The sequence below is a fragment of the Cyanistes caeruleus genome, chromosome 3, assembly GCF_971803275.1.
Source record: "Cyanistes caeruleus chromosome 3, bCyaCae1.hap1.1, whole genome shotgun sequence".
NCBI classification, from domain to species: Eukaryota; Metazoa; Chordata; class Aves; order Passeriformes; family Paridae; genus Cyanistes; species Cyanistes caeruleus.
In genome coordinates, this window is record NC_141703.1 from 77,261,286 (window position 1) to 77,282,852 (window position 21,567).

At 36.7% G+C, this 21,567-nt stretch overlaps 2 long non-coding RNA genes across 2 annotated transcripts in view; one reads left to right on the forward strand and one right to left on the reverse strand.

Moving 5' to 3' along the window:
- Positions 1-803: 803 nt before the first annotated feature.
- The window catches only part of LOC111924471 (uncharacterized), a 44,201-nt gene continuing 23,437 nt past the window's right edge, over positions 804-21,567 (reverse strand). The window contains exon 4 of the long non-coding RNA XR_002861665.2: positions 804-4,899. This is a non-coding gene — a long non-coding RNA (uncharacterized LOC111924471). The remainder of the gene's footprint in view (positions 4,900-21,567) is intronic.
- Positions 9,652-13,621, forward strand: LOC147654268 (uncharacterized). Its single transcript, XR_015283956.1, has 2 exons — positions 9,652-9,716; positions 10,191-13,621. It is a non-coding gene; the product is annotated as an uncharacterized LOC147654268 (long non-coding RNA).

Consider the following 21,567-nt stretch of genomic DNA (forward strand, 5'->3'; position numbering starts at 1 on the left):
CAGAGAAAAAAAGAATCAATGGTTCCAGGCATTAGTGAAGGTCAGAGTGCAAGGCATAGAGGGCAAATCATTGGCCATTGTAAATCATGGTCACTCTCTTAACTCACTGGATCTATTGCATTTTAGTCAGGGATCTGACCCCAAGAGCAACCTGTACTTTTCCCTCATATCTATTGTTTCCTTCTATGATTTTGATGGCTATTTGATTTTACTATCTGAGCTAATCAAAATGGATTATAGTCAATGTTCTATTAATTCCTAAGATCCACAAATATTTTGAGAAGCAAAAGGCTGATCTTTTCTATGGCTTTAGTCTTTTTATGATTTCTTGATAGTTATTCCCTACCTTTCACTGCTCAAAAAATATCTCCAGTCTAGAAAGATGTTGGGAATCTAAAGGAAGGTATGAGTATGTAAATATGAGTATATATATAATTTCATATTGAAATATGGAGGATACTCAGCATCTTGAAGATATGTACTTCATTTGTTTGCTCCTATTGGGTATTTTCTTTTTATTACATTTTTTAGTAAATGTAGTTTTTACTTCTTTTTTCCTACATTTACTTCCCTTTCTCAGAAAACTGAACAAATAAAAAATGCAGTATATGTCCTAAGAAAATTAATATTCACCTGAATTCCACTATTACAAAATCCAGAAATTTCTCTACAAAAAAAAAATTCTAGTTTTTCCTCTTTGTGCCATAGTTTAACCCCAGACAGCAACTAAGTACCACAGCTGCTTGCTCACTTCACTGCCACAGTGGGATGGGGAAAAGAACCAGGCAAAGGTAAAGCCCACGTGCTGAGATAAGAACAGTTTAATAATTTAATATTAGGACTAATAGTAACAACTACAGGAAAAAGAGAAGGAAGAATAAAACCCAAAAAACACAAATAAAGCACAATGCAATTATTCACCACTCTCTGACCTATGCCCAGCCCATCCCCTAAGTGATCAGCTATTTCCAGGCAACTCCTCCCAGTTTAAACATGGAGTGTGATGATTTGTGATATGGAATGTCCCTCTGGCCACTTCAAGTCAGCTGTCCCAGCCATTCTCCCTCTCTCCACTTCTTGTGCACCTGCTCAGTAATACTGAAAAGTTCTTGACTTGGGGTAAGCACTGAGCAGCAACAACCAGCACATCAGTTTATTGCCAACATTATTTTCATACCAAGCCCAAAGCACAGTGCTGTGCCCACTGCTAGGGGAGAAAATTCACTCAATTGCAGCCAAAACCAGGACACCTTTACATCTCAGATGAAAAGCAATCTTTAATACTTCTCTAGGGAGAAAAATTCTCCAAGGAACAAAATATCACTTCTAAAGAAATTTACCTAAGTAAGGGGGAGGGTTTTGGGGTTTGGGTTTCTTGGGGGGCTTTTTGTTTGTTTTTGTTGTGGTTTTTGTTTGTTTGAGGTTTTTTTTGCTGTTGTTTCTTTGATTATTTGTGGAATTTGTAAGTATGATCTTACTTATATATCCTAAGCCTGAACTTACAGTGTAAGCATAAAGACAATTTGTTTGATATGCTCATCCCAAATTTGCAGTATCAGAAGACTGAGATGGTTCAGAAAAAAATGAATCACCAATTGAGCTGACTTGTGATAATTAGAGATTCACTTCTGGAGTATAACTTTTTATAGATGCCAGTGCTGTCTTTTAACATGAAGATTAGAGGAAGCTTCTGTTAGATACTTCTGAGAAACAAATCCAAATTCTGCCAGTGCAATTTTCAAAGGGTTCTGAAAACTTAGCTACTCATCTCCCACAAAAAGACAGCCTATGGCCACAAGTAATGTTTCCAGCTGCTTTTGGAAATCCCAGCAAAAACTCCCTTAGATTCACTATCCATTACCCCTGTATAAGGAATAGGATAGAGAATGAAGTACAAATAGATGTGGATGGATGAGAATCTAATTTAATAACTACTCAGTATAACTGCCCACTGTCTGATGCATTGCTGCATAAGGTACTATTGATTTGAGGAAAAAGATTATATGACAGCTGGGAGAAAATGTCTGGTGCTGCTCCTCCCAAGATTTATTGTTTCTGATAATGAGTAAATACATTTTATGCATGAAAATCTGGCAAGGCTTTTTCCAACCATCTTAATATTGTCAGTTTCACGGAAAAAAAACCCTTATAACTTCAGGGATACTGCACATGCAGATAAAATAATTGAATGTACTCAGTCACCCAGTGAAGGCTGCCATGAAGTGCAAGCAATAGCAGATAGGGGAGGCTGACAAGGATCCCTTCAACATGCTAATTTTCTCATGTACATATTGTCTTATTTTCTATAAACAGCATAGAGAGTTTTGATATTCCCTTTGTGTCAGGATTAAATCTCACATTAAACAAGGCATTAATCATCTGCTATGGCCAGGTAGCAGTAACTTCTGAGCTAGGTATTCCTCAAAAAAAACCAAACTGTGCTCGGTTTCAGGACTTGTTCTGCCTTCTAAGGCCTGTCAGGATCAAAAAAACTCACAGCAGTGAAAGCTAACTCATATTTAGAGAGATATTGGGCCTGCCAAAACTCTTCATATTCATCCTCATTGTCCTATTTGAAGTTCTTCTTTGTCTACTCTTCCCCTCTTTTATTTTGAAGTTCTATCTTTATCTGAAAATCATCCTGGGTAACTTCCTGACTCATAACATAGCCAAATATGGCATTGTTTTCAGCTTTTTGGGAAATTCTGCAATAAGATGGCTTGTGAAAGAGCTTCTAATTTACTATTTTCTCTAAGAAAACTTCCTGTTGTCATGGGCCCATCAGGTAGAAGACCACCATTTTGTATTAGTTTACCCTTAAATTGTTGCCACCTCTTAGCTGATCTTCTTTTCATCTAAGTAACACAGTTTTAGCATCTTGGATTTAAAAATAGTGAGCTAATGACTTTTCCTGCCACAGCATTAGAATTGAAACATTTAGAATCTTATGTCACTTGAGTTAGCATATTTACTAATTCCTGCATGCTTTTAAGTGGATTAGAATAGGTGGGAAGTGGAAAAAGAGCTGAGATTTATCCTCCATCCCAGTGACATTCCAGACACCCATATGAGGCAATACCACTGTGTACTGAAAGGTACAACTCTTAGCAGTTTTGTTAAAATTACACCTACAATAATTCGGAAAGTGTGCCCACAAGGTGGGAAAATACAGATGCCTCAGCTCTTGTGCAGTGCTTTTCTTTGGAAAAAGATATACTTTATATATTTCTATATCTATGTAAACAGAGCTCTAACTATAGATATATAAAGACACAGATGTAGATGTAGATAGATTTGTATAGATGTGTGTATTTAAGAATGAGAACAGGCTGCTATTTTCATAAAGCTCAATACCTTTATAAAATATTTTCACTCATAAGTCACCAAAACTGGAAAGCCTATTGAAATTAATAAGAAAGCTTGAGTAAAGAAGGCTGAGTAAAGAAACTGGGGAGGGGAGAGGAGGGGAGGGGAGATGATAGTCACAGCTCAACAGCTTAACTTGAATTCTTACAAAAACAGGGGGCCACCTGCCTCCTCCCCACCTTTCAGTGTCTTTGAAAACCAAAACATACATTAGTGGTACTTTTTAAACTCAACCCAAACAGTGGCTGAAACACAGTTTTGCCACGATTTGAACTGCTTTTTGAGAGACAGAACATGAAGTCGATTAGTTGCTCTTTAATATAACACTGATCATTTCAGATCTTGTGTAAAGTATACTCCATGTACTAAATGATTCAGTTGTTTTTTTTTGTTTAAGACCCATGCATTTTGAACTTCTATTCAAGTCAATAACATCCTCATGAAATTCTTCAGGAATTATTCAAAGAAATTTCCACTAGGCACAAAATTAAGCGACATAAGAATCATTATTAACCTGTGTGTAGCAATCATTTTATAAGGATGATGTTTTCCAGATGATGAATGCTTTGACAGTTCTAACTGGATAATGGTTTCAGCAAACTGAGGGAGATTTCTAATTTTGTATGAATGAAAATCAATATATATTTCTTTGGATTTACTAAATATAACATAATTCTCACAGCATTTTGTCAGCTAGTGCTCTGAGTCAATCTGAACTAATTCCAATGTAAGACAACTTCCTGGGGAAACTGAGGTAGAATTTTCCTTATGAGTATGATTGGGCCAGTGAAAGTCGTATTTTCCTTGTATATGGCATGCATGACAGTTCAGAATCAGTAGCAACAGAAGCTAGGATCACACCTTCTGTCCTGCACTGTGTCAAGAGGCTCTGAAGCTGAAGCATCAGAAGTTTGGGAGATGGGGAAGATGGGGTTCTCAGCAGCATCAGATCTGTTGAGTCTAGTTGCCAGATGTTCTGTAGTTGAAGTGCACAGTTCAAGTGCAGGCACATTATCCACACCTCCATCTCTGGACCACAGTCAACATGTTCATATGATAACAACAGCAGACTAGATGGTCTTTTATTGTCAGTTTAGATGGCAGCAATATCTGTGACCAAATCATCTCAGTGCGTTATTTTACCTTCCTCTTATAAAACCTGAGACAAAATGCTGCAGCATATCTGCTGTTGCTCTAGAGACAATTACTAGTCCATCAGAATACTCAGATCTGCAAAATAGTTTTAAGTGGTTGACTACTGAAAACAGGATCAGCCCAAGATGCTGTGAGACTCTTCTTATTTGTTGAATGTTTTCCACAAAGGCAGGCAGGAAAACTGAGCTTCAAGAGATTTCTGCCCCTTGATAATTAATTTGCATCTTTGTGTGGCCTCTGTCTTCACTGGTTTGAACCCCTCTGGAGTTGTCTCACATTTGCCATAATGCTTTTGCTTGCCTCCATCGTACTGGAGTTATAGCTTTGGTGAAGAAGTTTTAATACCTTGGGTGTAAGAATTCTAGATTGCAGGGACACCTAAAATATTCCAAGAAAAAAAAAAAATTAAAAACTAAAGACTAGACAAGCTCTGAGTCTCAAAATCCCATTATCATCTTGAAGCTCCTGCCTACATTTCTCTGTTTCTGATAAAAAGTCATCTTAAGTATCCTGCCTCACATAAGTAAAATCTGGGCTGCTGGCACAAGACTTCTTTTTCATCAGCCGTGTACCTCATTTAAAACACCTCATTTTCCTTCCTGGTTCAGCTCAGTACCCAAGACATATTTTATACTTCCATTTTATCACCTCTTGGGGTTTTTCACTCCACCTGTTCTGAGACTGATGGAGATGTGCTAGGCACATTTACAAAGGTGTAGCATTACAGACAAACAACTAATACATCCCCAAAAATTTTAGCTATGTTACTGCATCCTTTTTTTTTTTTTTTGGAACAAAAATATCTCCATTTTCTTGTCTACGTAGCAGATAAGTGGTTATCATTCTCATGTGGTAAAAAATGCATTGTATTATGCCAAACCACTTGAAATAACAAATAAAACACTGATTATAAAGCCTCACTCCTCAAAATCACCTTTTATGTGATTATTTTACAAATAACTTACCAAATCTAGTGCTGCAGCTGTAAAGACTAGATCAGGTTAACTGCTCTGTGGTCCTCATTGTCCAAAGACTATTTCTTTAGTTCCCCATATTGGGAAACAGATTTCAAAAGCTCTGGAGACAGACCTAGAATAATTTTTCTAAGATATCTTTCACCTTAGTCTAAAAAAGGAAGGAGAAACTGAAGCAGAGTAGATTCACTATTTCCTTAGCACAAAGAGCATAACCGAGTGTGGTTATTTTTCAGAGGGGAAACCTTACAAAAATTATTTCAGGGTCATACTATTTTATGGACCTAGAGGGAATGCAGAGAAGTGAAATCCTTGTTATTCTTAACAGATAACAGACTATGAAAATCACATTTTACACCCAGTTGTTATCTTTAATTGATAATCTGTTTTACCAAAGGTAGTGAAAAGCAGAAGCAAAACTCAACAATATAAAACAAGCTAATCCCTCAGGTGATGCAATTAAATGTTCTGGAAAACAAAAACGCCATCAGAAAATAGGAAACTGATGTTAAAGAATGATTTGTGTTGTATATTGACTTCTGGTGACTTTGTCTGCAAAAAATGTTTTCCTCCTGACCCAGAATGCCTTGATTATTTGATTACTCTAATTTCTGCCAAATTGGACATGAGCTGAGAAGCATACCCATGTTTATTCTGTTTCTTTGTTCTGTGAAAAGTTTTTCCTTGCTTACTTGCACGTTTCATTTTTTATGCATGAGGAAAAGCCAGAACATAAACCTTGCACTGACAGTTGTATGTTATGTCAAAATTTTTATGTATTTTTTCTATGATACCATGAATATGCATTTGGTCATGTAAATGCATATAGTATCTCTCAAAAGCTTTAGGAGATATACAACAACTACAAGTCAGAATACAAATACGTATGAGAAAGGATCCTAGAAAATAACTACTCTGGCAGGTCATACATTCATAGTAATCACTCTGAGAAAATCATAAAAATAACTCTTCTCAGTACTTTTAGGCTAAAAGCAGCCCCCTACATCTAAATTGAAACAAGACACTTCAAACATTTTCTTCAGAGTGTGTATTACAAGTACCAATGTAATCAAATCCCACAGTTCTGACCTGAGTAATCTTCTGGAAATGCTCAGAGGGTGTGTTATACCACACCCACACAGATTTTTGATCTCTCATCAGTGGATCCCTAGTAAGGAATGATGCCAGCAGGTTGGGATTTTCACAGCCTTAAAAAGATCAAGAAAGAACCCAGGAGCAGACACTGAAGAGTGACTTAATATGGGTACATTTTATTTTCTCTACATCATTTCCCAAGTAGCTATCTTGTTTTCTTTCTCTTTTCTTCTTGGCTCCTCTCCATGGAATTAGAAAATTGCCCTTTGGCATGTGATCAGATACACCAGAGTGATCTTCATGTTCTAACACAGACACAGTTTTTAGAAATGTGGTTGTGTCACCAATGGAAACTTTTTTGGACCAAAGTTGCAACACACTCTGCAAGCCAGACAATAAAATTATCCTGGGTTTCTAAAATATCCTCTCTTTTAAAAAATAGCACTTGAAAATATTAGTGTTCCCTATATTCTAATCCATGACAATTAACCTATACATGGGGTGTACCTCCAGTTGTAAGGTCATGTAGCATTCCTTCAAAGAGGTGTCAAAAAAAATCATAGGCTAATGAGATTTTACAAGAACTCCCTGCTAGCTGCTTTCAATTAGATAAAATGCCCTGGCTGGAAGTGAGGAAATGCATTTTCATTATTTTCAAAAGAGTTGCACAACAGAAAGTGATAAGAGGAAAAGAAATAAGGAACTAATAGAACAGTCTGAGCTTTCTAGCTCCACTTCCCTCCTCCTTTCTATTTGGGGAAAAACAAACAAACAAACAAACAAATCCAACAAACAAATAAAAATTATGGCAATACTGAGTGTCCAAAGTACACTAAGTAGAAACACTGAGAAGGCTTCATGAATACCTAATATTGTCAGTTTCCTGTGGCTCCAAGACAAATTCTAAAACCCATTTCTTTGAGTCAGATGAAGTATTTCGTTCAATTCGAGTGGAAATGTTTTCCTTTGTATTTCTATAGTAATTTATGAAATGAAAAATAAAAATATATTATTTTAAAAGCAAAAGGCTATTTTAAATAATGCAGTTATTGCATTTCAAACTGTTTACTGAATTCAGATTTCAGAATATCTCTTGGGAGGAAGGATGTGATCAGAAAGAACTGTTTGACAAAACCTGACATAATAGATATACTTTTTAAACATTTGTTTACTCAGGAAATCACATGCCAAAATGTACTCTGCCATCCCACTGAGACCTGAACTTTCTAGTATAACATCAAAAATTACTTTGGATGCTTCTGTGTTCAGAAAGCTGATATAAATCAGAAGGCAAAGCACCCAATACAGCCCCCTATGAATGGAGGAAGAGCATGGGGCAGAACATGACAGATTCTTTCTCTTTTATGTTTATTTTATAGGACTTTCATCCTCACAAGTTCCAAAGGAAAAATTGAAAGCGCATAGAACTATACATTTCCTCCCACCTCTTATCAGGGTGTAAAGGACATTGACAGAATCTGTGAGACTGAAAGGTTATTTATAGGGATGTAAGACCTTCAGATTGGCAAAAAACCTTCAAGTTAGATTCTCTCTTCTCATGTAAACGTTTAATTTGTAGTTTTACACCAGTGAATTTTTTGAAGCAGTATGGAGAATTTAAAGACCAGTGTATAGCACCATGGAAGTGACCTCCTGAAAACTGCATTGGAATCCTTTAATGTGGGTGTGTTTTTTTCATTAAGTCTGAGTGTTTATATACTCTCTATTTATTACCAATATATAATTATTATTCCATTACCACTGTTAGCAACAGCATTTTCAGATAATGTGTCTCTTAAAAAGACTTTCTACCCATTCCACCTGCTATCTAAATGCTGATTTTGTTTTGTTCCATTTTGCACAGTTGAAAAAATAGATAAAATATTTCCCATGATTCTGATTCTACATGAGCAAGTTATATTTTAATAAATTTTAAAAAATATTCAGTGGATGCTACTCAGTTCTACAGAAGATTCCCTTAAGAAGAAAGAAAACACAAATTAAACAACTTCTCCACTGGCTGGTATTTGGGATGGGGAAAAAAAACCCAAGGTATAAGGAAAAGAGCAAATGCCTTAACAATGAAAGACCCTTCTTCCAATAAAATAAATAAATAAATAAAATAAGCAAATAAATAAATAAATAAATAATCTTTTAAAAATAAAATAAAATAAATTGAGCACCTTTGCCTCCCTAGGAGTTTGTGATGAATTATCTTAGCTGAATGAAGGTTTTAAGGACCTCTGGTTCTAGCCAAAAGCCAAAGAACCTTGCGGAAGGAAGAAGCCTTGTCTCTGTGAGAAGTGGAAAAGTGCTTACAAAAAGATTCTTACTGCAGTCAACTGAAAAAAGGTCAGATCCATTGGTGATTGATAGAAGCTGAATGCACTGTCACACTTCTTGAAGTTTCAACAGCTGTATACCCTGAAGATATTGTTCAAAAAGATGCATTTTGAACCGAGTCACAGGCAGAACACAATTTAAAAATCTTCTGTGGCACTAAAAAAATAAAAACTCATGCTTTAGAGACTACATCGTCCAGAACCATGGCTTTAATAAAGACAGCTGTGGCAACCAGTCCTTGCCTGCAGAGGAGAAAGAGAGAGAGAGAATGTGTCATCTAGAGGCTGACGCACCACATGGATTTCCAATTCAGATAAGCCAAGAAGACCACAAAAAAAAAAAAAGTGTTTATACAAAAGCAAGCTGAAAACCAAAAGGTGAATAATCTCGGTTTTTCATAAAGTATTATATGCAAATGAATTTTAAAATTAAGGAGATTAAGCTGTGAGTGAGTTTTGGTTTTCAACATATAAAGAAAGAAAGGATTCATCTTAAATATAAGGCAGTAAGTCTTATTTATCATCATTTGTGGTTCATCAGTCAGAAAAGGTCAGATTATGTTCCACACGGACAAATTTACTCATGGCCACACTAGTCTCAGATCAATCCATGGAGGGACTGGGTGCACTAAAGCTCACTTCCCCATGCTTTGTAGGATCATCATTTTCTTCCAACTCAGCTCAGCCGCACATAACCAACCTTTCCCTCCATCTCCCTTAGCTTCCCAGCCTGGCAAGAGGGTGTGGTCAGCAGTGCTCTTTGGGCTATGTTTCCCCCTTACTGGTGAGTCTCCCTCACAGCAGCAACTTTTGAAATACAGTATATATATATGTATATATATATATGTGTGTGTATATATATATATATATATATATGAACATACATGTATAAACGTGCCTCCTTCTGAACAAGTGGTTTACTTTGGGCATAAGCGGTTCTTGCAAAACAGCCCTGTATGTTCACATTAAACATCAGTTATTTTTAATGAAGTTCTTTCTGGGGAGGGAGAAAACTGCAATTTCTCCCCCTTGCCCATTTTTCCCATTCATGCCCACAATATCTAAGTAGTAAAATCAAATTTTATTTCCATTTATACTATTGCATAAATGCCTAATCCAAACTGCAGTCTAGCCCTAAAGAAATAAGAACAGTATTTTATTTGTGACAAGGCTGGCCAACGTGTCTAGCTTTTAAATATCATATTTAAGCTATTCCTACAAGAAGTTTTCCTAATGAATCACATTACTGTTGTGTTAGCTTCCAGCACTGCCTACCAAGACAGGAGCAGGTAGCGTATCCAGAGCTGCTACAACAGACTGATTGAGAATCATTAGCGAGACAAAAGGGCAGATGACAGACATTAATACAAGGGAAGGAAAAATTACCTCATGCCATGCCCAGGAAGAGTATAATTAAGTTGTTTCTAAATGGGAAAAGAAACCACTTGCAAAAGGGAAGCCTGCTGATACCATTCATTGACTGCCAAGAGAACTGGAACATCATCGTGCATCGCAGCTCCAAGCGCCAAGATAGCCTTGTTACTTTGCCCATGGAAGACAATTACTTTGTCATGACTGGTCCCCAGGACCACCACAATACCTGCAGAGAGTCAGTCCTTGCCCTGTAATGTTCATTCTTGGTTACATGGACTATCATCTATGGGCAGAGAGCAGCTTGGTGGGGGTCACCTTGCTCCACAGGCCCTAATCAGATTTGTGGCCTCTGTGACTTTCAAACCCCTTGCTCATTTATACCTGTGTATAAATGTACTGTGTCCCTGGGATGTGAATCCTCGCAACACTCTTGGGTCACCCTATGAGAGGGACAACAGCTACCTCAAGGAGAAACAGCTTTGGAGAGAGAGTATGAGAGAAGAGGTTCCTCTGTCCTATCAAAGCTGCAAGTAGCTTGAAAAACAGTTCCAGTCTACTGGCATCCCTGAGGTCTTCTCAAACCTTTTTTTTCATCTATGAACACATCTGAAAAAGAAAGGGGTAACATTTTGCTACAGCTTTATGCAGCAACCTTGTTCCAAAAATGCTGTGTAGACTGGAGCACATCCACAGCACAGTCTCTGCTCCCACATGTTCCCAGACAAGGAGACACCAGGACTGTAAGACATGTTCTTGCTTTGCAGCCATGGCAGGCCAGAGCAACCTCAATGCTATCATGAGAAGCTGTTATCCTTTGATCTCTTTCCTATTCATACTACAGACAGTTCAATAATGTGTAATATAGTCATGTATTATGTTACAATTAATTTTACATATATAATGTTATATAAAGTACATATGTAATGTTACAATTATTTAATCTGAAAATATATTGTACTACATAATACAGGCAGTGTAAAGTAGAAAATGCAAGTGGTCTTCTCTATTCAAACAGGAGACTACCATAGTTGCAAAGCAAGGGTCATTCATGCATCTTGAAAACATTTTCTGAGCAGTCAATTAAGAAAAAGTGACAAAGGGTTCAGTGGTAAGTGAAGGAGTGAGCAAGCTCACAATGTCGGTTCAGAGGATGTAAACTACTCTGTCTTTCAATGCAGCAACGAGAATCAGCAATCCTGAAATACAATTTTCCACTTAGATCCAAGGATGTCAACTGTTTTATGCAACAAGCTACATAACTGCATTAGTTCATAATATAAACTAACTCCACATACTCAAATCAAGTGCCTGAATGGGCAAAAGCTAGGAAAAAACACCCTTCTTCTACAGTTTAGTGGAGGCCATGTCATTGGTATTCAGCACAGTCCAACTTAGAGCAAACTCTTACCAAAATCTTACACTCCTGCTTTATTACAAGAGTCTGTGTATTCCAGACCTGCATTGTCAGGATCATTTCATGAGTCACTGAAATGCAGGCACTGCTGAAGAAAAGCAAACCCTTAACAAAGCAATATATTAGCTGTAAACAGACAAGTGTGAGACTCCAAGGAGACAAAAGCAAAAGGAGTGACCATGACACTGAAGCTCTGCTTAAATGAATTCACAGAAAATTGCCTCATTTCTCCTTTTTCCACAGCATAAATGAAGCAAGTTGCAATGTTTTCCACAGTTCAGCTCCCCCATTTGAATATACAGACAACACACACAACCAGGCCAGAGTCAGCAGACACATCCAGATCAGTCTGATCAGTCCATGTTCCAGGGAAAAACACGTGGATTGAATTCCAGGGCAGAAAGTTGGTATAATGTCACTCAGTTCAAGCCAGACAGTTCTCAAAACAAGGACCCTCCCTGTAGTTTCCTGTAAGATTGCACCTCAGCTGAACCTTTTGTGAATACTGAATGCTGTAGAAGCAAGAAGCCACCCTTTGCCCCACAGGTGCTAAGTGCTGAGTTATCCACAGAGTGGATCCCATTATGTCAGAGGGTGATTATGTCATTGTTCTCTCCATTAAGGCTACAAATAGCACTAATCCATAGTGCCAACCCACGACCATGCAGAAGTACTGGGGTCATTTGCATACACCTAAATTAGAATTCTTTTTCTTAATGCAATGTCTCTCTCCTAACCTCTTTCATACTTGTGGTAGATGGGATTTCAGGAACTTGTATATGTGACAACAATACACCAAGGAAAATAAAACATGAAAAGCCATGCTTAGATTTATTTATTACAAAAACTTTCTGAAGTCTGCAATTTCAGCATCAGGGGAAGAATCTGACAGTCAAAGCTAATCACTTCTCCAATCAGCTGTCTTATTTACCAGGCTATTAGATGTGAAATTATTATGTCTGCTCAAAGGTTTCTTTAACTTTTAATTTATATCTAAGACCATAAAATATACAAAATTGACAACACTGGAAAGCCTCTAATTTATCCAAAAAAGACAAACTGCTTTTACTGGAGGCAAGAGTGATGGAATGTTCCTCTTTCACACTTCTAATGTGCCTCAGCTTGAGAAACAGGTGCCACTGATAAGTTGAGTAAAATATAACGTAATAAAAGTGAAATAAAGGAGGACATGAAAATTTAAGTTTTACAAGTACCTTTGTGTGTTTTTAATTAGATCCTTTTTCAAGCCAACTGTTACTAAGATAGCCAAATTACTCTCAGAAAACCTGGTTAATTTACCACTGAAATAGACCAGGAATATGAAAGAATAGGACTTTTGAGCTTTTGTGAAGAGTTATTTGATTGAAAAGGATTTGGAGTCGTCATCTTTGCCTGTTTATGAACAGAATAATATTCTGTGAACAAACAGCTCACATAAATAGCATGAATATAAATGGACAGAATGAAGCCGACTTTGGAAGTAAGGCAGACCAACAGTGCACATCAGAGATGAGAATGGACTCGATGGGAGTCTCAACTTTAGAACAAGCAAGTTTTTAAGAAATGTATAGAAAAGTCAAAATAGCTGGACTCTGAACTTCTTGGTGCAGCTTTAAAATCCCACCACAACTCACAGAGTGTTTCATTCTGACTGGACAGACCAAAAGTCACCTGTCTGTCATGAGAAATGGCTGATCCAATGTACCAGTCAGTGACATGCTCAGCCTGTCTGTCCCAATTCCCCGCAGCATATGCTCCTTGGCACAGAGAAAGAAATAAATACAACTTGTTTCTAAATCATATTAATGTATTTTCAGACTAGAGAGTAATCATTTCCTGCATTCATTCCTTCTCCAACTCCTCAATATTTCCTGCATATTGTTAATTGATTTAGGGTGACACTTCAGATTTAAAACAGGACTAGAGAAACTTTTTTTCTGAACCTTGGCCCTTTCCAACATACAAAATTCTCCAGCAGAATGGCACCTGGGACTCCAAAGAGTCCCATAATTGTCTTTTCAGTGCAGCGTTGCAAAAGACAACAGTAAATGTATCTTTGGGAAGTCACATTATCTGTGAATTTATTAATAGGGAATCACTTGCAAAGCAAAAGAAGAAAGAAAAGAAAGAAAAATCTAATAATAAAAAACAAGTACTAACTGTGAGAGATGATGGCAAATAGATAAAAACTAATAGTGAGCAGTATATGGACGGAAGCAAAGGCAGTTTATACCTACTGTCTTAAATTTTTCTCCAGAGGCTCTTAGAAACAGAAACAGCAGAGACATAACTGCTTTCTCCTTCCTTTCCTCTGTAAGGCAAAGGTGAACTTAACATCTTTGGAAATTTGTGATATTGAGACAATTCCTTAGACCATCAGCTGAGTGAGGGGGCACATTGTGTAGCAATCTATAGCATCTTTAGGAAGCTTTAGACAAAAACAGTGGGTGCAAATTTTGACAGACAGAATGAACACAGCAGCTCACTTGCACAGCAATGTTGGTTTGTTGCCAAGAAGGAAGGTTTTATGCTGTAATTTGCTGCTGGATATCATCAAATAAAATATTGTAATCTAGGGTTGATGATTCTACTAAATCCTAGTGACCAAGCTCCATGCTAGTGTGCTAGCTTCATACCTAACCCTCAGCAGAGACTTTCACAAACAGACAGAGCTAGGAAATTAGATTCCAGACTTTGTAGTTAGGAAAGGTGGGAAAAAACTTGATTTCCAAAATGCTGAGAACAAAATTGCCTACAGAAATGTTTGCAAACAAAAGGTTAGCAGAGTCATTCTTTCCTATCAGGTGTTAAGCACCTTTTGATTTCTTTGTGTTTTCCCCCATCACATCATCATCTGTTCCTTTTGTTGCCTCTAACCTTAAGTGATTTTGGCAAAGATGCATTTGACCATAAGATGTTCTAAGATTCCTTGTGCAATTAGCAAAGCAATTATGAAGCCAGATCAAAAAACCACCAGTATACACCACAAACCCTTAAAACAAATAATATAATTCATTGTCTAGGATCACATAAAAGTCATTTCAAAGACAAGACATGAAGGATTTCTATAATCTGTGATTGCGTAAGGTTGAGGCGGAAGTCAGTGCCAATGACAGAATGAAAACTTCCTTCCAGTCAATGAAGGACAGAATCCTCTTGGATTCCTCATACAGTTCCCATTCTTAACATGAGATGATGTAATAAATTCTACCTAAGCAAACAGGGAAAAAAAACCCCACAAAAACCAAAACCAAGGAGCTTCTTTCTTTATAGCGGGATAAACCAGTATGAGGAGGTACCCAGGTTTGTGTCCAGAAGGCAAGCACAATTTTAGTAATTGGATCCTTTTTCTTGGGGCAAGTGTCTCATCCATCTGGGCTCACCATTCTGCAGCAATCACAGAGGAATACTCTGCTTTCATTCAGTATGACATTTCCTCTGTATATGACTTATTAGCATGAAGTTTTAGCCTAGAGCTAAAAATAGAAGCTTAGCCTCTACTAAGCACCATCTTCCAGCTAAGCAGGAGTATTTTAGAGCCTTTTAGCTATAAGTAGATCTGATTTTTACTAAAGAATGAGAGTGCAAGAGTATCAAATCTAATTGCAGTAGAATGGGTGACATTATTTGAATCTTTCATTCCTGGTACTTTTCAGTAACATCCTACGCATTTGTAAAACCCTATCAAAATTAAAACAAATCAGCAGTGGAAGGAGAGTTGTCTTCTAGAAAAGAAAATTTGATCAGAGTTTTTAATTGGCATTTTAATTCTTTCTAGATCTTTCACAGACATTGGTATAGCTGAAATAAATGGCAAAAAAATATAACCAAGGAACTTCATAAAAAAACACCAAATTGTTGATCTTTCAAAATGTAACAGAGAAAATAATGAATTCAAAAATACTAGTTCCAGGGAACTGTAAAATCAACTATATGAAAAGAACTCCATCAACAAAACAACTAATAAAATTGCCGTGATATATTAACTTATAAGGGAGGATATTTTTATAATTTTCTGAGAGACTATTAATAAATTGCACAGTGAAATACAGTGAAAGAACTGTTGTGATTGCAAAAACTACAGTAAAAAGGAACACAAGCATTTTGCTTACTTGTAAATGCTAAGGAATTAGAACTGCATTGCTGCTTGTGCCCTCCAAATGAGTTAAATGAGGTGGAGAAGTGAAGGGAGCTGACCTCTCAGGGCTGGCCATTTCAGTGGCCACGTGCTATAACCAGATGGTGTTTTTTGCCATATGAAATAAAACCCATGGACCTGCTGGGTACAGGTGCCGTGCTGCCAGGCTGTAGTGGTGTCATCCCAGGACACGTGGGACTCATTGCCCAGACACAGAACTTCTCTGCCAAGACAGGATGGCAGAGGCAGCTGTCAGCTTGAGCCAACTCCATCACATCCCAACAGTTTCTTACTGAAAACTGCTCATATTATTCCGTGCTATTTCTCTATCAGTTCACCAAGTCTCCAGTTTCAAACAGATCTTTGCTGTGCCTTTCCATGCCACACCTTGACAAGTGGGATTCTGGCATGGGGATGATTCTTGCTTGGCCTGCAGTAATCCCTTATGTAAAAATGTCACCCTGCCACACTCCTTCATACAGTTTGAAGGATACTCTCATTCTAAAAAGAGTGTACACATTCTTTTATTTTTCTATATGAGATCTTCTGAAATCTTTATATCCCTGTACTTCCCACATGACTTTCCCTTTTGTTCATAATATCATTCCATGAGAAGTAATTCCAACTCTTTTTGCTTATTTTCAGATTTGCAAAAGATGCTTTCTAAAACCGCTTTTGTGATCTTTCAATCAGTGGTGAAATTTTTCAACTCACAATTTATTTCCTCAGAACATGGTACAGTTCAAATTTTGCTATGTTACATATTGCCATCTGTATCTTTACACTGATGTTGCCAAATATCCAGATTTTACTGAACCTGAAAAATGTTGCTCTGCTCTTCACTCTATGAGCTGCTAATCCTCACAAGAGCTTCTCATCTATATCAAAGAAATCATGCCTTCTAAATTATAAATTTTTCACTTGTGTCAAGTCCATATTTGCACCTTCTCACTTGCCCTCAATAAGTATTAGGAGCAGCCAACCCCCCAGCCTTCTCTATCTTCTTCTTTAGATACCTCTCTTTTCAGCAGACACAAACTTAACCAGCAAAATCTGGGTGATGCAGCCTATGGGATATATCCCTTCTCTGCTTATTTCCATTTCACTACATGTAAACAGGTTATGCACTATTCAGTTTCACTTCTAAATGGAAAAACAAAAATGAGAGGACAATTTCCTCTTTCTGCCTTCCTCTACTAATCAAGCCTGAGTATTTGTTGCTGATATAAATATGATACCCTAACTATTAATTTCCATTTTAGCAAACACATAACTTCATTATATATTCTCAGGCACAGGCTCCTTGCTCTTCAAAATCAATACTATACAGAATTGATGAAATAGGCTTCTATTAGCCTTTGATATTGCAATAATTTTGCTGTAATTTCCTTTAGGATGAATTAAATGAGACCACACCCACACATGACCTATCTCCCCTGCTTCTTTGATCCCTATTGATATTGCTATTGAAACTGCCTCATCTGATATTCAACAGAAAGGAATGGCCTAAAGTCTTCACTTTCTCTAGCATCACTCTTCAGTGGAAATGATGCATCTACCTTTGAAGTTTTTTGAGGCAGAATTTTCCAAAGGATAATACAAGGAGGTCAAATATTGCAAATATTGTGCTCTCCACTTCAGCACTTCTGAGGCACCTGATCAAATCTGGGGAAAATGTCAGTCCTTATTTTCATTATGACTCTATTTTCAGTTATGTGAAATTATCTAAAAATCTAAGGTGACATTCCTAAGAATTTTATTACTACCATCAGTTTTGGTGCAGCAGTGGATATTGCAGTGATTCACCTTTTTCAGTAAGATGTTTTATCCTGAATTTCAATGTAATTTTCCACAAAAATATATTTCCTCTAGAACTTCATGCACTTTATATGCACCATTGCTTCTACTGAATTCCTTAAATTTTAAGAGCTCACTTCTTCTGTAGCTCATCTGTATCCAATTGAGACAAAAGACATTGCAGAAAAGTAGAATGAAGAGGAAAAAGTATATTTCCCTTTTTTTTTTTTAAGAATAGTTTGACTTCAACAGTTTTCCTTAGGCCCAGAATGGCACTGTCTTCCTGTAGAAGATATCCTTCAATTTAAATGGCACCACAGCATTCATCTTTTTGAACTTAAGCTTGTGGTTTCTAGAAGCTTGGACCACCACATGAAGTTTGACAGATTTTAGGAAATTCTACTTAGAGTAGGCAGGAGAATTGAAACACTTTCATCTCAGGTGAAAAATGAGGAAGTTTAAATCATAGGCTTTGAAAGTACCACATGGGGAAATCTCCAGATATACTTGATTTGACATCTCAATAAAAGAGAACAAGGCATTGCAATGTAAAATGAAGCACATGAAAGAAAGTCAGCGCTCCTACCTTTCAATTAAACTTGTACTTCTGAAAGGTTGAGGTGAAGGACCTCAAGGTCTCTCATATCAACTTTTGATGCTGAACTGAGTGTCCATATTGAAGTTTGATCTTAGAAAAGAAATAACTGGACATTGTCTTGTAACACATGACTGAGACCACAGATTAAAAAATAATAAAGGGTCTGATTCACTATTGATTTTTCGCCTTTTTGGCTATATTCTGAGCTGGTGTAAATCAACTTAGCCTATTGATGTCGGTGGAGTTACACTTTCTTTGACCTCCTGCAAGGTCCATGCTGAGCAAAGACTTACATATATGAAAAAGAAAAATTAATAGAAATTAAAGCAAATGAAACTTCAGCACTTCTCATTCCACCAAAACCAGAAGGAAACATTCCTTTGTCTGGTGAGAGAAAAGGCTCCCTGCCTTCACTGACGGGGGAGCAAGGATTGCCATTTCTGCCGCAGACTAAATTAGCAATGAATCAAACACTCATTTAAAGAGATTTTCCACAGCTATTTTGATTTCAAAGATTTGCCGTGAGAGGATATAATAGCCTTTTTTAGCAGTGCTCAGTGCAGCAAATACTCTGTAGCAGAAGGTGCTGAACCCCAAGTGGTTTCCCTCATTTTCCATGAATATCATAGTCTTACCCATCCCTTCCTGTGACTATAACACAAGAAAATTTGTTCAAAAATTGGCATCCTTTTTCATCACACACCAGAAATCTGTGCAGAAATTTCAATTTTTTAATTAATTGCTTGGAAAAAGAAAGAGGGGGAAATCCATATAATAACTATTACATTGATATAAATAGATAATTTCAAAATTTGCTTACACTTATTTGATACCTGACTTTCAGAGTATGCCAGTTGGTTTTTCATTCACACATGAACACATATTCATGCACACATGTGCACCACACATACACAAACATAAATCCCTCAGATTCATTTAATGTGATTTATAAATACTTCACTGTAATTACTTTAGCTAAATCAAAATCAAAAAAGGAAATGTCTGCTATGCAAGAACTAAAAAAACACTGAACTGTAGGTAAGAAGTAAAAGCTCTTACATCTTATGAGAATATGTAAGTCAAACAGTAAATTTAGTTTGGTATGTCTCTGCTTGAGGGAAACATGACTAGAGAAAGCAAGATTTTTGGGGCACTATGGAAATGAAATCACATTTTTAGTAAAAGGAGATTATTTCATTTAAAGACGCTCTTCAATACTTTTTTTCTATGGAATAATATAGTGAAAAATAATGTATTAAAAAACTTGCTTTGCCTAATATTACATAATATTATAAATTAATGTAATATATAGCATATTGATACACAATTTTACAATTAAGTGTTCTTAATATAAAATAGCTTCTCTTATTGGAGATTAAAAGCACCAGTTTAAGTATTAAATTTCAGACAAAAACAGTGTATTTTTGAGTTATAGCAGTTTTACAAGCAAAAGGTTGTTTCTGATGTTTCAACAAGAAAGATCTTCCTTTTCTGCTGACAAATAGTCCCTGTTTTCAGCACAGTTTTCCATGGAGAAAGTCAGATACAGGAAAAAATATATCTGAGACTGGCATTTCATGTCCTAGTTCACCACAGGTAATGATGAGTATTCGTTGCAATCAGAGATTTCACCATCATGACATGACACATCATGACCCACAATGTAATACCTTACAACAGGATGTAGAGGAAGCTTGATTTGACAGACATTTTTCATCTGCTAATGACAAACTAGGGGCACTTTGAATTATTCATCTACAATCCCCGCATATGCTTAACTCAAATCGACTTTGATGCCATGCAAGTTTCAAACTCACTACAAGTGAGCTTTTTGCTTTTATATGTAACTAACATCAGATAAATGAAGTAATAAAAATCTACTGAAATCAAGAAAAGTTTGAATTTCATGACTGTTTGCAATGCTTGCTAAGCAGACCAGCAGACAATGACTTACCAGATTTCCTTAACGAAAGTTTAAAACAGTGAAAAAACAGAGCAGCATTTCACAGTTGTTTGTTTACTCTAACTTGCATGTAATTAAATTATATATAGATGATCCAATGAAAATATATGACTTCCAATGAAGTTGTACAGGTTGTTATTTACTGTATTCATTCACGCTGATAGATGCAGAAAATATAATGGATTTAAGGGAAGACAAATGCCTGTTTAATAAAACCAACTGATTACTACAGGAGTCAATATATTTTTATATTGATGAGTTCATTAGCACTGGAACATTCTATTCAAAAACCAATCAACGTACCTTCATAGCAGGATTAAAAATCAGCTTTGTTAGAACAGCTCAGTGATAGGAATCAATACAGGCTCCAGTTCTGTAAATCTTGCACAACAGACAGACCTTTCCTCCTCTCAAGATTGCCTGAATGGTGCAGTCATCTGCACCAGTTCAGCTAAAAGGGTTTCTGAGTGCTCTGAGACATTACCCTCTGTAAGGCTGGGATTCATCACCACCTACCCAAAAATAATTATCTGACAAAAATCTATATCCAGGCTAATGAAATCTAGGCTCTGCTAACAATGGAGAAGGATAGAATTCTCCAGAGAGTGCCTCCTACAGTTGACACAGCTTAGAAGATTCTAAATTGACATCCTAGAGCTTCCACCTTTCTCCAATGTTATGGACCTGTCCTAAACATTCAATGTGGACTTTTTGGGGGGCTCTGGACAGTCTTTCCTCTTTGATGTGCTGCTTACAGTACTGTGAAGATGACTTCTGGGAACATAAATTGAAAAGAATTCAGAAGGAAGAACTTTTTGCTTATGAGTGTAGTGAGAAAATGGAAGAGGTTGCCAAGGGATGTTATGTAGTCTGCGACCCTAGGTGTTTCCAAGGCTTAACTCTATAATAGTATATAATATATAATAATTATATATAATATAATATAATATAATATAATATAATATAATATAATATAATATAATATAATATAATATAATATAATATAATATAATATAATATAATATAATATAATATAATATAATATAATATAATATAATATAACTTGACCTAATAGCTGACTCTGCTGTGGCAGGCGGTTGATCTAGAGACTTCCTGGAATCATCCCTTGGTTCCATGGCATTTATCCATTACTATCTTGGTACGGATGTCGGGGGACTGACATCATCCTAACATCCAACTTTGGGGAGTTCAGAGTGAACATGAAATTCAATCAACTCACTTGGAGTTTTGCCTTTAATTGCACTTCAGAAGTCTCAAAAAATCCATTCCAGTGCCTGCGGAGCACCTGCTGAAGTGGGTGTGGTGAACTTGTGGGGACTTCAAGCTTACT